Raw genomic sequence first — 12982 nt, forward strand, 5'->3', positions numbered from 1 at the left:
GTTCTGATGAATGATCATCCAGCTGAAACGTTAACTTTGTTTCTCTCTCCACAGATGCTGCCTGACCTGCTGAGTATTTCCAGCATTTTCTGTGTTTATTGCTATTCTGCATGTTGTCTTGATTTCATGCGTCTCTCTCACTGCCTGCCAGCCTCGTCTTGATTTGAGTGGAGTGGAATAAAAATAATGCAAAGATCCCAGAGCAGCTTCTACTGTCAGCCAGTCCACAAAGACATTTTTCAGTATCTCACTGACTGTCTTGAAGTGAAGTGAAATTAAATAAAGTGCAATAAAGTGACACACAGCAGCATTACATGTAGTCCAGGCCAGAATGAAATCAATAGGGTTTAATACAACAACAGCAGGTAATAAGACAGCAGACCACATCTCACACAAACACCAGCTTTTGCACTCACTCTCGCACACAGTCACCCTGGCCAGCCTGCAGAGAGATGATTGCCGTGTTGGAAGATTAAAACCAAAGACACTTTTCATTATGATATCTTTTCACTTTGCGGCATGCAGAAACAGGCTTTCTATTCTGCAACTTGCCTTTTGATTTCATATCTCTCTCTCACTGACTGTGTGACTCTCTCACTCACAGTTTGCCTCCCACCCACACTGAATTTAAATTTACAGTAACATGACACACAGACTCAGCAATTTGCAGAAGCACAGACATCCACTCACATACAGACACACTCACACACACTCTGCAATTTGCAGAAACTCATATTCACACTCACACATCCACTTTGAAAGGGGTGCAGCCTGGGAGTGTCTATTTTTGAAGAAGTCTCTTCCTGACTGTGCGGCCATGTCTAATGAGGGCAATCCACCAGGAAGTAGTGAAGCCGAGGCCCCAGAAATCCGGGCCCCCGAGAGGAAGTGAAAGCCCGGGAGAGTGAAAAGAAGTAAATACAATCAGGAATAATATATATACTGTGGCGTACCGATCACAGAAAGGAAACAATCCGCTTTCCGGTCCGTAGACTATAAATCAGGCGTCATGCCTTTAAGAAGGATCACACCTTTAAGAAACTCCATCTGCAACATAGTTAAGCCCAGAGCGGGGGAGGAGCAGTCGAAACTGTGCACTGATGTAAGGCAGTCGTACTTTGTGTAGTCTCTGACTCCATTTTGTGTTCAGCATGCATCCTCAACAATTAAAACTTTTCTGTTGAACCTCTCCAAGTTCAGTATTTTTTGCTAGGAGTACGTAGACTCCTACATTGGTGACCGCGACGCTCAGGATGAATCCTAAGCGTAACCATGGCTGACACAAACGCAGTTTCTGTGAAGCTGCCGGAGTTCTGGGAGAACCTGGCAACCACCTGGTTCCTTCAAGCCGAATCGCAATTCCGACTCCATGGCATCACCGCCGACGCAAAGATGTACGACAACCTCCTCGCCTCCTTGGGCAGCTCCACAATCACGAAAGTCTGGACAAAACTACAAAACCCTCCGGAGGAAGGCATGTACGCACATCTCAAGGCTGCGCTCATTAAAAAATTCATAGCCTCCCAATTCTTGCGCAAGTGTAACCTCCTCGACCTCCTGGGCCTCGGTGACTCCACGCCGTCAGACTTGCTCTCACACATGCTTGCTCTGACCGACGAGAAACCGCCCGGCTCCCTCTTCCACACACTCATTTTCCGCCAACTACCTCCCAGCATCCGCCCGGCGATCATGGCGTCCAGCCTCACGGACCTCGAGGCCCTGGCCGACGAAGCCGAAAAGCTCCTGTACACCAGCTCCAAACACGCCGTCACCCCCGACCTGGCCTCCGTAGCGTCGGCCTGCACTCCACCCTCTATCGCGTGGCCATACAGCTCGGCCACGAGGCCCCCCATGCCCCTACGTCCCCCAAGCCCTGCGACCAAGGGCTACTGCTTCTTCCATACCCGGTTCGGCGCACGGGCACACCGCTGCAGCCATCCCTGCACGTTTCCAACTGCCCCCACACCGGACTACACGATGGCCGTGGGGCAAGCAAGCGCGCTGCTGTACGTTATGGACAGCGTCTCCGGACGCCGATTCCTATGCGACACGGGCACGCGACGAAGCATCATCCCTGCGTCCACCCTCTAGAGCCTGCGACGTGGCCGCGGCCCTGCGCTGGCTGCTGCCAATGGCACTGACATCCACACGTACGGCACCCGCACCGTCACCCTCGACCTCGCAGGCCGCCGCTACCACTGGGAGTTTAACACCGCCACGCTGCTCTCCCTGCTCCACGGTGCGGATTTCCTGTGCGCCCATGGCCTGTTGGTCGACGTGCCTCGGCACCGCCTCGTGGACATGAACACCATGTCACCTATCCCGAGTGCTATGGCCCCACCCAACCCGCCAAAATGGCGTGGCAGTGCCGTGCCCGCTCAATGGACGACTGCTCAGCACTCCTGGCTGAGTTCCCAGCCCTCACCAACCCGACCTTCTCCGCGAAGGTTGCTGTGCAAGGTGTGGAACACTTCATTCCCACCACAGGCCCACCGGTGTATGCCCATGCCCGCAGGCTGGACCCGGCCAAGCTGGAGATCGCGCGGGCCGGGTTCGCCACAATGGAACAGCTCAGCATTATCCGCCACTCCAACTGCCCCTGGGCCTCACCACTCCACATCGTCAACAAACTCGACGGGGGATGGCGCCTCTGCGGGGACTACCGGCGCCTAAACGATGCCACCATGCCGAATCAGTACCCCATACCGCACATTCACGACTTCTCGTCTAGACTGGCCGGCAGCTCAGTCTTCTCCAAAGTCGACCAGGTGCGCGGTTACCATCAGTTGCCAGTCCACCCCACGGACGTTCCCAAGACAGCCATAATCACCCCTTTTGGACTATTCGAGTTCCTCCGAATGCACTTCGGCCTCAAAAACGTGGCCCAGGCCTTCCAGCTGTTCATGGACTCGGTCCTCCAGGACCTGAAGTTCCTCTTTATCTACCTGGATGATAACCTGGTAGCTAATTCCTCCAAGCAGTAACACATCGAGCACCTCCGGACCCTGTTCCAGTGGCTCAGTGAGCACGGGCTCATCTTCAGCACAGCCAAGTGCCAATTCGGCCTCAGCAGTACCGAATTCCTCGGCCACCACATCATGCAGGACGGAGCCATGCCCCTGCCCGCCAAGGTGCAAGCCGCCCAGCAGTTCCCCAGCCTACCACCATCAAAGGCCTCCAGGAGTTCTTGGGGATGATCAACTTATACAACCGCTTCATTCCAGGAGCGGCCTCCCTCATGTGGCCCCTATAAGAAGCCCTCCGGGGTAAGAAAGACAGAATGGCGATCGAGTGGTCGGCGGACATGTTGACCGCTTTTGACTCGACCAAAAAGGCACTCGACGACGCCACCATGCTCGCTCACCCACAGCCCAACGCCAGGGTGGCGCTCACTACGGACGCCTCCGACCACTTGGTCGGTGCCGTGTACGAACAGCGGTTCGACGGGGCCTGGCAACCGCTGGCCTTTATCAGCCGCCAACTGCGCCCCCCGGAGGCCAAATACAGCGCCTTTGACCGTGAGCTCCTCGCACTGTACCTGGCAGTCCGCCATTTTAGATTTCTTCTGGAGGGCCGCCCCTTCACCGCGTTTGTTGACCACAAACCCCTGACATTCGCGATGGCGAACTTTGTGGACCCGTGGTCAGCCAGGCAACAACGCCAGCTCACCGCGGTGTCCGAATACACCACGGACATCCGGCACATCTATGGCCGAGGCAAATTGGTGGCCGACTGCCTATCCCACCCTGCCGTCCACGGCACCCACCTGGCAGTGGACTGTGCTCAACTGGCAGCGGAGCAACGCACCTACCCCGATCTGCTCTCTGTGCCCACAACCATCCCAGGGCTGCGACTGACCAACATCGCCTGCGGCCCGTCCGCCGTCACAGTCAAATGCGACACCTCCTTGGTGCAACCCCGCCCCGTAGTCCTGGCATCCTGGCGAAAACGGGTGTTCGACATCGTCCACGGCCTCTCACACCCTGGCACCCGCGCGCCCATTAGACTGGTGGCCAACCGATGAGTCTGGCACGGCCTGCGCAAAGATGTGCGCGTCTGATCCAGATCCTGCATAGCTTGCCAGCATGCCAAAATCCACCAGCACGTCAAAGCCCCACTCGAGGAGTTCAACGTGCCAGAAAGAAGATTTGACCACGTCCACATCGACCTCGTCGGCCCCCTGCCGCCATCACAAGGTCACACGCAACTGCTGACATTCGTGGTCCGAACCACCCGCTGGCCCGAGGCCATTCCACTGACGCCCACCACCAGCGCCGACATTGCGAGGGCGTTCATCGGTACCTGGGTCGCTCGGTTCGGTGTCCCATCCGAAATGATGTCGGATAGAGGCCCGCAGTTCACCTCTGATCTGTGGGCCACTATCGCCCGAAACCTTGGGATGGCCATTCACCGCACCCTGGCTTCCCACCCCCAAGCCAACGGACTGTGTGAGCAATTCCACAGGTCCATGAAGGCGTCCCTCCACGTCAGCCTCGAGGACGAGGCTTTGATCGACCGCCTCCCGTGAGTGCTGCTCGGCCTATGCTCCACGGTTAAGGAAGACCTGCCAGCCTCGGCGGCGGAACTCGTGTACGGCCGGCCGCTACGCATACCCCGAGAGTTCCTGCCCAACACCATGACCGCCTGGTCAGCTGACCAGCAACGCCGAGCTTTCGCCAACCGAGCACAACAGTTCACTCCGGTACCCACCACACAGCATGGCGAACCAGCAACCTGCATACCACCTAGCCTGCACATGGCCAAATTTGTTTTCGTGCACCATGACGCCCACTAATGACCTCTACGGCCCCCATACGACGGACCCTTCAAGCTACTCCAGGTGGGGGACAAGTTCTTCATCCTCGAAGTGGGCGGCAGAACTGACAAGGTGTCGGTCGACCGGCTCAAGCTGGCGCACCTAGAGCCTGATGAACCCGTTCAAGTGGGCCAAGCCCCACCACGGGGCAGACCGCCTAAGAGCCCGATGCGTCCGACCGCCCTGCTCCCGACACCAACCGCCAAGACCCGTTCCGGCCGTGCCATCAAGCCAGCATGCTGGTTCGTACACTCCCTACTAGTGGAATCTGGGGGGAGCTGTGTGGCGTACCGATCACAGAAAGGACACAATCCGCTTTCCGGTCCGTTGACTATAAAGCAGGCGTCATGCCTTTAAGAAGGATCACACCTTTAAGAAACTCGATCTGCAACATAGTTAAGCCCAGGCCTCCAAACAGTCAGGGGGAGATAGAGGAACAGATATGTAGGCAAATCTCAGAGAAATGTGCAAATAATAGGGTAATAGTAATGGGGGATTTCAACTTCCCCAATATTAACTGGGATAGTCAGAGTGTGAAAGGCACAGAGGGTGTAGAATTCTTAAAGTGCATCCAGGAGAGCTTTTTGAGCCAGCATGTAGAAGGTCCAACAAGAGATGGGGCGGTACTGGGCCTAATTCTAGGGAATGTGGCCGGGCAATTGGAAGAAGTGCTAGTAAGTGAGCACTTTGGTGACAGTGACCATAATATGGTGAGATTTAAGGTGGTCATGGAAAAGGACAGGGATGGGCCGGAAATAAAGGTTCGAAATTGGGGGAAGGCCGATTTCAATAGGATAAGGCAGGCTCTGGCCAAAATGGACTGGGATCAGCTACTTGTAGGAAAATCCGCATCGGAGCAATGGGAGGCTTTCAGAAGGGAGATTGAGATCATACAATTGGCAACATGTTCCCGTAAAGGTCAAGGGTGGTTCCAAAAACCACAGGGAACATTGGATGTCAGAGGATATACGAGAATGGATTAGGAAAAAAAGGAGGGCTTTTGGTAGATACAAAAGGCTAAAGACGGAGGAAGCCCAAGAGGAGTACAAAAAGTGCAGGGGGATACTTAAAAAAGAAATTAGGAGATCAAGGAGGGGCCATGAAATAACACTGGCGAGCAAAATAAAGGAAAATCCTAAGATGTTTTATAAGTATATTAAGGGTAAGAGGATAACTAGGGAAAAAATAGGGCCAATTAGGGACAAAAGTGGAAACCTGTGTGTGGAGCCGGAAGATGTAGGAGGGGTTCTAAATGAATTTTTTGCAGCTGTTTTCACGATGGAGATGGACGATGTAGACATAGAAATAGGGCGGGGGGACTGTGATATGCTCGAACATATTAACATCGAGAGGGAGGAGGTATTGGCGGTTTTAGCAGGCCTAAAAATGGGTAAATCCCCAGGCCCGGACGAAATGTATCCCAGGCTGCTGTGTGAGGCAAAGGAAGAGATTGCGGGGGCTCTAACACACATATTCAGAACCTCTCTGGCCACAGGGGATGTGCCAGAGGGCTGGAGAACCGCTAATGTAGTTCCATTATTCAAGAAGGGGAGTAGGGAAAAACCGGGGAACTACAGGCCAGTGAGCCTAACATCAATGGTGGGAAAATTATTGGAAAAAATTCTGAGGGACAAAATTAGTCTCCACTTGGAGAGGCAAGGATTAATCAGGGATAGTCAACATGGCTTTGTCAAGGGAAGATCATGCCTGACTAATTTGATTGAACTTTTTGCGGGGGTGACTAGGTGTGTGGATGAGGGTAACGCAGTGGATGTGGTATACATGGATTTCAGTAAGGCCTTCGATAAAGTCCCGCACAGGAGACTGGTCAAGAAGGTAAGAGCCCATGGAATCCAGGATACAAAACTGGCTTAGTGGCAGAAGGCAGAGGGTGATGGTCGAAGGTTGTTTTTGTGACTGGAAGCCTGTGGCCAGTGGGGTACCACAGTGATCGGTGCTGGGTCCCTTGCTGTTTGTGGTCTACATTAATAACTTGTATATGAATGTAAAAGGTATGATCAGTAAGTTCGCGGATGATACAAAAATTGGAAGGTGGTAAATAGCGAGGAGGGTAGTCTCAGTCTGCAGGATGATATAGATGCATTGGTCAGATGGGCGGAACAGTGGCAAATGGAATTTAACCTGGAAAAGTGCGAGGTAATGCACTTTGGGGGGACTAACAAGGCAAGGGAATACACAATGAATGGTAAGACCCTAGGCAAGATGGAGGGTCAGAGGGATCTGGGTGTGCAAGTACACAGATCCCTGAAGGCGGCAGAACAGGTGGATAAGGTGGTAAAAAAGGCATATGGGATACTTGCCTTCATTAGCCGAGGCATAGAATATAAGAGCAAGGAGGTTATGATGGAGCTGTATAAAACACTGGTTAGGCCACAGCTGGAATACTGTGTGCAGTTCTGGTCGCCACACCACAGGAAGGATATGATAGCTTTGGAGAGGGTGCAGAGGAGATTCACCAGGATGCTACCAGGGCTGGAGCGCTTCAGCTATGAAGAGAGACTGGGCAGATTGGGTTTGTTTTCCTTGGAGCAGAGGAGGCTGAGGGGGGACATGATTGAGGTGTACAAAATTATGAGGGGCATAGATAGGATGGATACTAAGGAGCTTTTTCCATTAGTAGAAGGGTCAATAACTAGGGGGCATACATTCAAGGTAAAGGGCGGGAGGTTTAGAGGGGATTTGAGAAAGAACTTTTTCAGCCAGAGGATGGTTGGAGTCTGGAACTCACTGCCTGAAAGGATTGTGGAGGCTGGAACCCTCACAACATTCAAGAAGCATTTGGATGAGTACTTGAAACGCCATAGCAAACAAGGCTACGGACCAAATGCTGGAATATGGGATTAGATTAGACAGGACGTGATGGACGGCGCGGACACGATGGGCCGAAGGGCCTCTATCCATGCTGTATAACTCTATGACTATGACAGAGGAAAGTGAAGCAAGGATAGAAGCAAAATTCAGGAAGGAGAAAAGCAAAAGTGGCAGTCAGAGAAATCAAAGGTCCAAATCAAACATGGCCACAGTAAATAATAATTCTAAAAGTTCTAAACGTGCTAAAAAAACAAGCCTGAATGCTTTGTATCTTAATGCGAGGAGCATTCGTACTAAGGTGAATGAATTACCTGCACAAATAGATGTAAACAGATATGATATAATTGGGATTACACAGACATGGCTCCAGGGTGATCAAGGCTGGGTATACAACATCCAGGGGTATTCAATATTCAGGAAAGAGCGACAAAAAGGAAAGGGGGGTGGTGTAGCATTGCTGGTTAAAGAGGAAATTTAAACAATGGTAAGGAAAGATATTAGCTCTGATGATATGGAACCTGTATGGTTAGAGCTGAGAAATACCAAGGGGCAGAAAACGTTAGTGGGAGTTGTATACAGACCCCCAACCAGTAATGCTGAGGTTGGAGATGGCATTAAACGGGAAATTAGAGAAGCGTGCAATAAGGGCACAGCAGTTATCATGGGTGACTTTAATCTACATATAGATTGGGCTAACCAAATTAGTAACAATACTGTGGAGGAGGAATTCATAGTGTGTATACGGGATGGTTTCCTGGACCAATATGCCGAGGAACGAACTAGAGATCAGGCCATCTTAGACTCGGTATTATGTAATGAGAAAGGATTAATTAGCTGCCTTGTTGTGCGATGCCCCTTGGAGAGGAACGATCATAATTTGATAGGGTTCTTCATTAAGATGGCGAGTGAACTTTTTGACTCAAAGACTAGGATTCTGAATTTAAATAAAGGAAACCACGATGGTACGAGGCGAGAGTCGGGTAGTGTGGATTGAGGAACGGTACTTAAATGGTTAACGTTGGATAGACAATGGCAAGCATTTAGAGATCGCATGGATGAACTACAGAATTTGTTCGTCCCTGTTTGGCATAGAAGTAAACCAAAAAAGGTGACTCATCCGTGGATAACAAGGGAAATTAGGGATAGCACAAGATCCAAGGAGAGGACATATAAATTGGCCAGAAAAAGCAACAAACCTGAGGATTGTGAGCAGTTTAGGATTCAGCAAAAGAGGATGAAGGGATTTATTAAGCGGGGGAAACTAGATTATGAGAGTAAGCTTGCAAGGAATATAAAAACTGACTGTAAACGCTTCTATAGATATGTGAATAGAAAAGGATTGGTGCAGTCAAGCACAGGTCCCTTGCAGTCAGTATCAGGGGAATGTATAATAGGGAACAAAGAAATGGCAGACAAATAAATACATGCTTTGGCTCTGTCTTCAAAAAGGAGGACACAAATTACTTCCCAGAAATGTTGGGGAACATACGATCTAATAAGAGGGAGGAACAGAATGAAATCAGTATATGTAGGGTAATGTTGTTAGGGAAATTAATGGGATTGAAAGCTGATAAAACCCCAGGGCCTGATAATCTATATCCTAGTGTACTTAAGGAATTTGCCCCAGAAATAGTAGATGCAGTGCTGGTCATCTTCCAAAATTCTATGGAATCTGGAACAGTTCCCATGGATTGGAGGGTAGCTAATGTAACCCCGCTACTTAAAAGAGGAGGTAGAGGGAAAATGTCAAATTATAGACTGGTAAGCCTGACCTCGGCAGTGGGAAAAATGCTGGAGTCCATTATAAAATATGGAATAGCAGAGCACTTCGAACACAGTGACTGGATCGGACGAAGTCAACATCGACTAACAAAGGGTAAATCATGCTTGACTAATCTACTGGAATTATTTGAGGATGCAACTGGTAGAATAGATAAGGGAGAACCAGTGGATGTGGTGTATTTGGACTTTTAGAAGGCTTTCGATAAGATCCCGCATAAGAGATTAGCGTGCAAAGTTAAAGCACATGGGATTGGGTGTAAGTTACTGACGTGGATAGAGAACTGGTTGGCAGACAGGAAGCAAAGAGTTGGAATAAATGGGTCTTTTTCCGAGTGGCAGGCAGCGACTAGTGGGATAGCATAGGGATCGGTGCTAGGACCCCAGTTATTCACAATGTATATTAATGATCTAGACGAGGGAACAAGATGTAATACCTCCAAGTTTGCAGACGACACAAAGCTGGGTGGGTGTGTGTGCTGTGAGGAGGATGCAGAGAAACTCCCGTATGATTTGGACAGGTTGGGTGATTGGGCAGATGCATGGCAGATGCGTTATAATGCAAGGTTATCCGCTTTGGTGGCAAAAACAGGAAGGCAGATTATTATCTGACCGGCAGTAGATTGGGAAAAGGGGAAGTGCAACGTTACCTTGCTGCCCTTGTGCACCAGTCGCTGAAGGTAAGCATGCAGGTGCAGGAGGCGCTTAAGAATGCAAATGGTCTTCATAGCGAGGGGACTCAAGTACAGGAGCAATTATGTCTTGCTGCAGTTGTACAGGGCCTTGTTGAGCACACCTTGAGTATTGTGTGCAGTTTTGGTCGCCTTATCTGAGGAAGGATGTTCTTGCCATGGAGGGAGTGCAGCGAAGATTCCTCTGATTGATACCTGGGATGATGCATGAAGAGAGATTTCGTCAATTGGGCTGGTATTCACTAGAGTTTAGAAGAATGAGAAGGGATCTCATTGAAACTTATAAAATTCTAACAGGACTAGACAGACTAGATGCAGGAAGGATGTATCCGATGGCGGGGGAGTCCAGAACCAGGGGTCACATTCTAAGGATAAGGGGTAAGCCATTTAAGACTGACATGAGGAGGAATTTCTTCACCTAGAGAGTGGTGAACCTTTGGAATTCTCTACCACAGAAGGCAGTTGAGGACAATTCATTACATATATTCAAAAAGGAGTTAGATATATTTCTTAACGCTAAAGGGATCAAGTGATACGGGGAGAGAGCTGGAACAGGAAACTGAAATGGATGATCAGCCATGATCTCATTAAATGGCGGAACAGGCTCGAGGGGCTGAATGGCCTTCTCCTGCTCCTATCTTCTATGTTTGTAGGTTTAATTTAAGGGTTTGGGCACGAGATACAGGGGGAATTTGTGGAGACCTTTTTCACACAGTGAGTGGTGAGTACCTGGAATCTGCTACCGACCGAAGTGGTTGAAGTGGAGACACTCAATATTTTGAAGGGGAGACTGGATAGGCACTTGAGCGAAACAAACGTGCCTGCTACGGGGATAGGGCGAGGGGAAATGGGACTGACTGGATTACTCTACAGAGAGTCATCACGGACTCGATGGGCGAATGGCCTCCTTCTGTGCCGTTATTACTCTATGACTATATGGGCCAAATTGATTTCTGTCCAAGAATTCAGTGTATGAGCATTTTACGAAGGAACTTCATTTGATATGGAACCTCTTGCGTCCGACACAGCAACAGGCCTTCGCAGGGCCATCCGCGCCCCTCTCCACAGGAGCCTGTAAGCTAAAGTATCACAGCGTGAATGGATCAAATAAAAAGAATTCGAAGTCTGCCTCACGCACACAGTGACACTCTTGCTCTAACTTTTTCTATATATTTCAGTCTATTTCTGTCTCTCTGTCTGTTTCTCTCTCACTCCTTGTATCTCTCTCACTACCACCCCATTGCTCTGTCACTCTGCTTCACAAAAGCAACAACAGTTTGCATTGATATACGAATTTAACGCAGTGAAACTTCACAAGGCGCCTCACAGGGGCGATCACAGACACAAGTAGATTCCGAGGCTCATATGGAGATGTTAGAACAAGTGACCAAAATCTTGGTCAAAGAGGTAGGTTTTAAGGCGCGGCTTAAATGCGGCGAGAAAGGTGAAGCAGTGGTGAGGTTTATGGACGGACTGCCAGAGCTTGGGGCCCAGATGGCTGAAGACACAGACGCCAAAGTTGCAGTGAAGGACATCGGGATTTGGAAGGTGGCAGAATCTGAGGAATGCAGAGTTCTGTGAAGATTTTTTGGCTGGAGGAGCTTACAGAGATAGGGATATACGATCCATGGATGGATTTAACACGATAAATTTAAATTGAGTTGTTGCTGGAACGTGAGCCAATGTAGGCCAGCGAGCACAGGGAGTGATGGTGAACCAAACCTGGTGCGAGTTTGGACACGGGCAGCAGAGTTTTGATAGAGCTGTATTTATAGAGGGTGCAAGATGGGAGGACGGCCAGGTGAGTATTGGAATCGTCGCGTCTGGAGGAGACAAAAGCAAAGATGTAACAAAAAATCCATATCTGATCCCTTTCACTCTGTCCATACAGTCGGAATCAAGCACCACCTGGGCGGAGCAGAGACGGGAAACGCTGCCAGGGAAAAGACCTGAAAGAGAGGTGATCGAGAATATCTATCAACGGGAATCTTAAGAATGGGAAGAGGCGCTGTGTGAAGTGCCCGAAATGCGGGTGCTGAGGGTCTAGTTAGTTTTACACAGGCGAGTTGGATGACGGTAACAACATATATTTATAGGAGGCAGCAAATAGAAGTCTGGAAATAATGGTGAATATAGCATCCAGAGAAGGGCTAGGTCGATCCAGTGAGCGAGGGCAGCAATGTGGGGCATGTTAAGGTGGTGTAAGTGTCTCATGCTACACAATTTTGTCAAAGGCAGTGTGAGTGAGTGTGAAATGAATCCAGGATCTGTCTGTATTGCTCCACATATCAATGTAGTTGCTGGTGTGTTTGTCGATGGGATCTTAATAACAATGTGTGAGTTTTTCCAATTCACTTTTTTCACAGGCTGAGCAGAAACAGTGGGTCTGAGAGGGACGGAAAATGGATCATTTAAAGCTGTGGGTTTTTGCCACTTTAAGGAGTTCCATTGGGGACCATTATCCCACAGTTTATTTGCTGTTAATAAGCCGGTCAGTATTGATCATTCTGGAGGCTGGTTCTTCTGAGCGGGCAGGAAGGGACCGAGTTGTTTTTTGACGCCCTTGCAGTGCGCCTGTTCTCTCTGCACCCTGTTCAACAGTCTTCGGATTGCCGGGTTAAACAATTTATAACCTGGTAACAATTAAAAGGCCGAGTTATGCAATCCCTCCCATTTACACGGCCCAGGCCGGCACCACCTCCCCCCAATATGGCGCACCCTTACCCCACACCGCCCAGTCGCAATTCCTGTCATGGCTGGAGTGGCGGCAGTAGGGGAGGAAAATTCAGGCGCAGTTCTGTACCTCACAGGCGATCGAGATCTTGTGGCTCCATTCCAACCTGACCTCACTCGCAGCATCAAC

At 50.0% G+C, this 12982-nt stretch overlaps 1 pseudogene; it reads left to right on the plus strand.

Annotated features, from left to right (window-relative positions):
• Positions 1–817: 817 nt before the first annotated feature.
• LOC147092598 (uncharacterized) lies at positions 818–11700 on the plus strand (annotated as a pseudogene).
• The last annotated feature ends 1282 nt before the right edge of the window (positions 11701–12982 follow it).

Source organism: Somniosus microcephalus, unplaced genomic scaffold, assembly GCF_052327205.1.
Source record: "Somniosus microcephalus isolate GS21.2 unplaced genomic scaffold, FLI_Smic_1.0 unresolved_chr2, whole genome shotgun sequence".
Classification (NCBI taxonomy): Eukaryota; Metazoa; Chordata; class Chondrichthyes; order Squaliformes; family Somniosidae; genus Somniosus; species Somniosus microcephalus.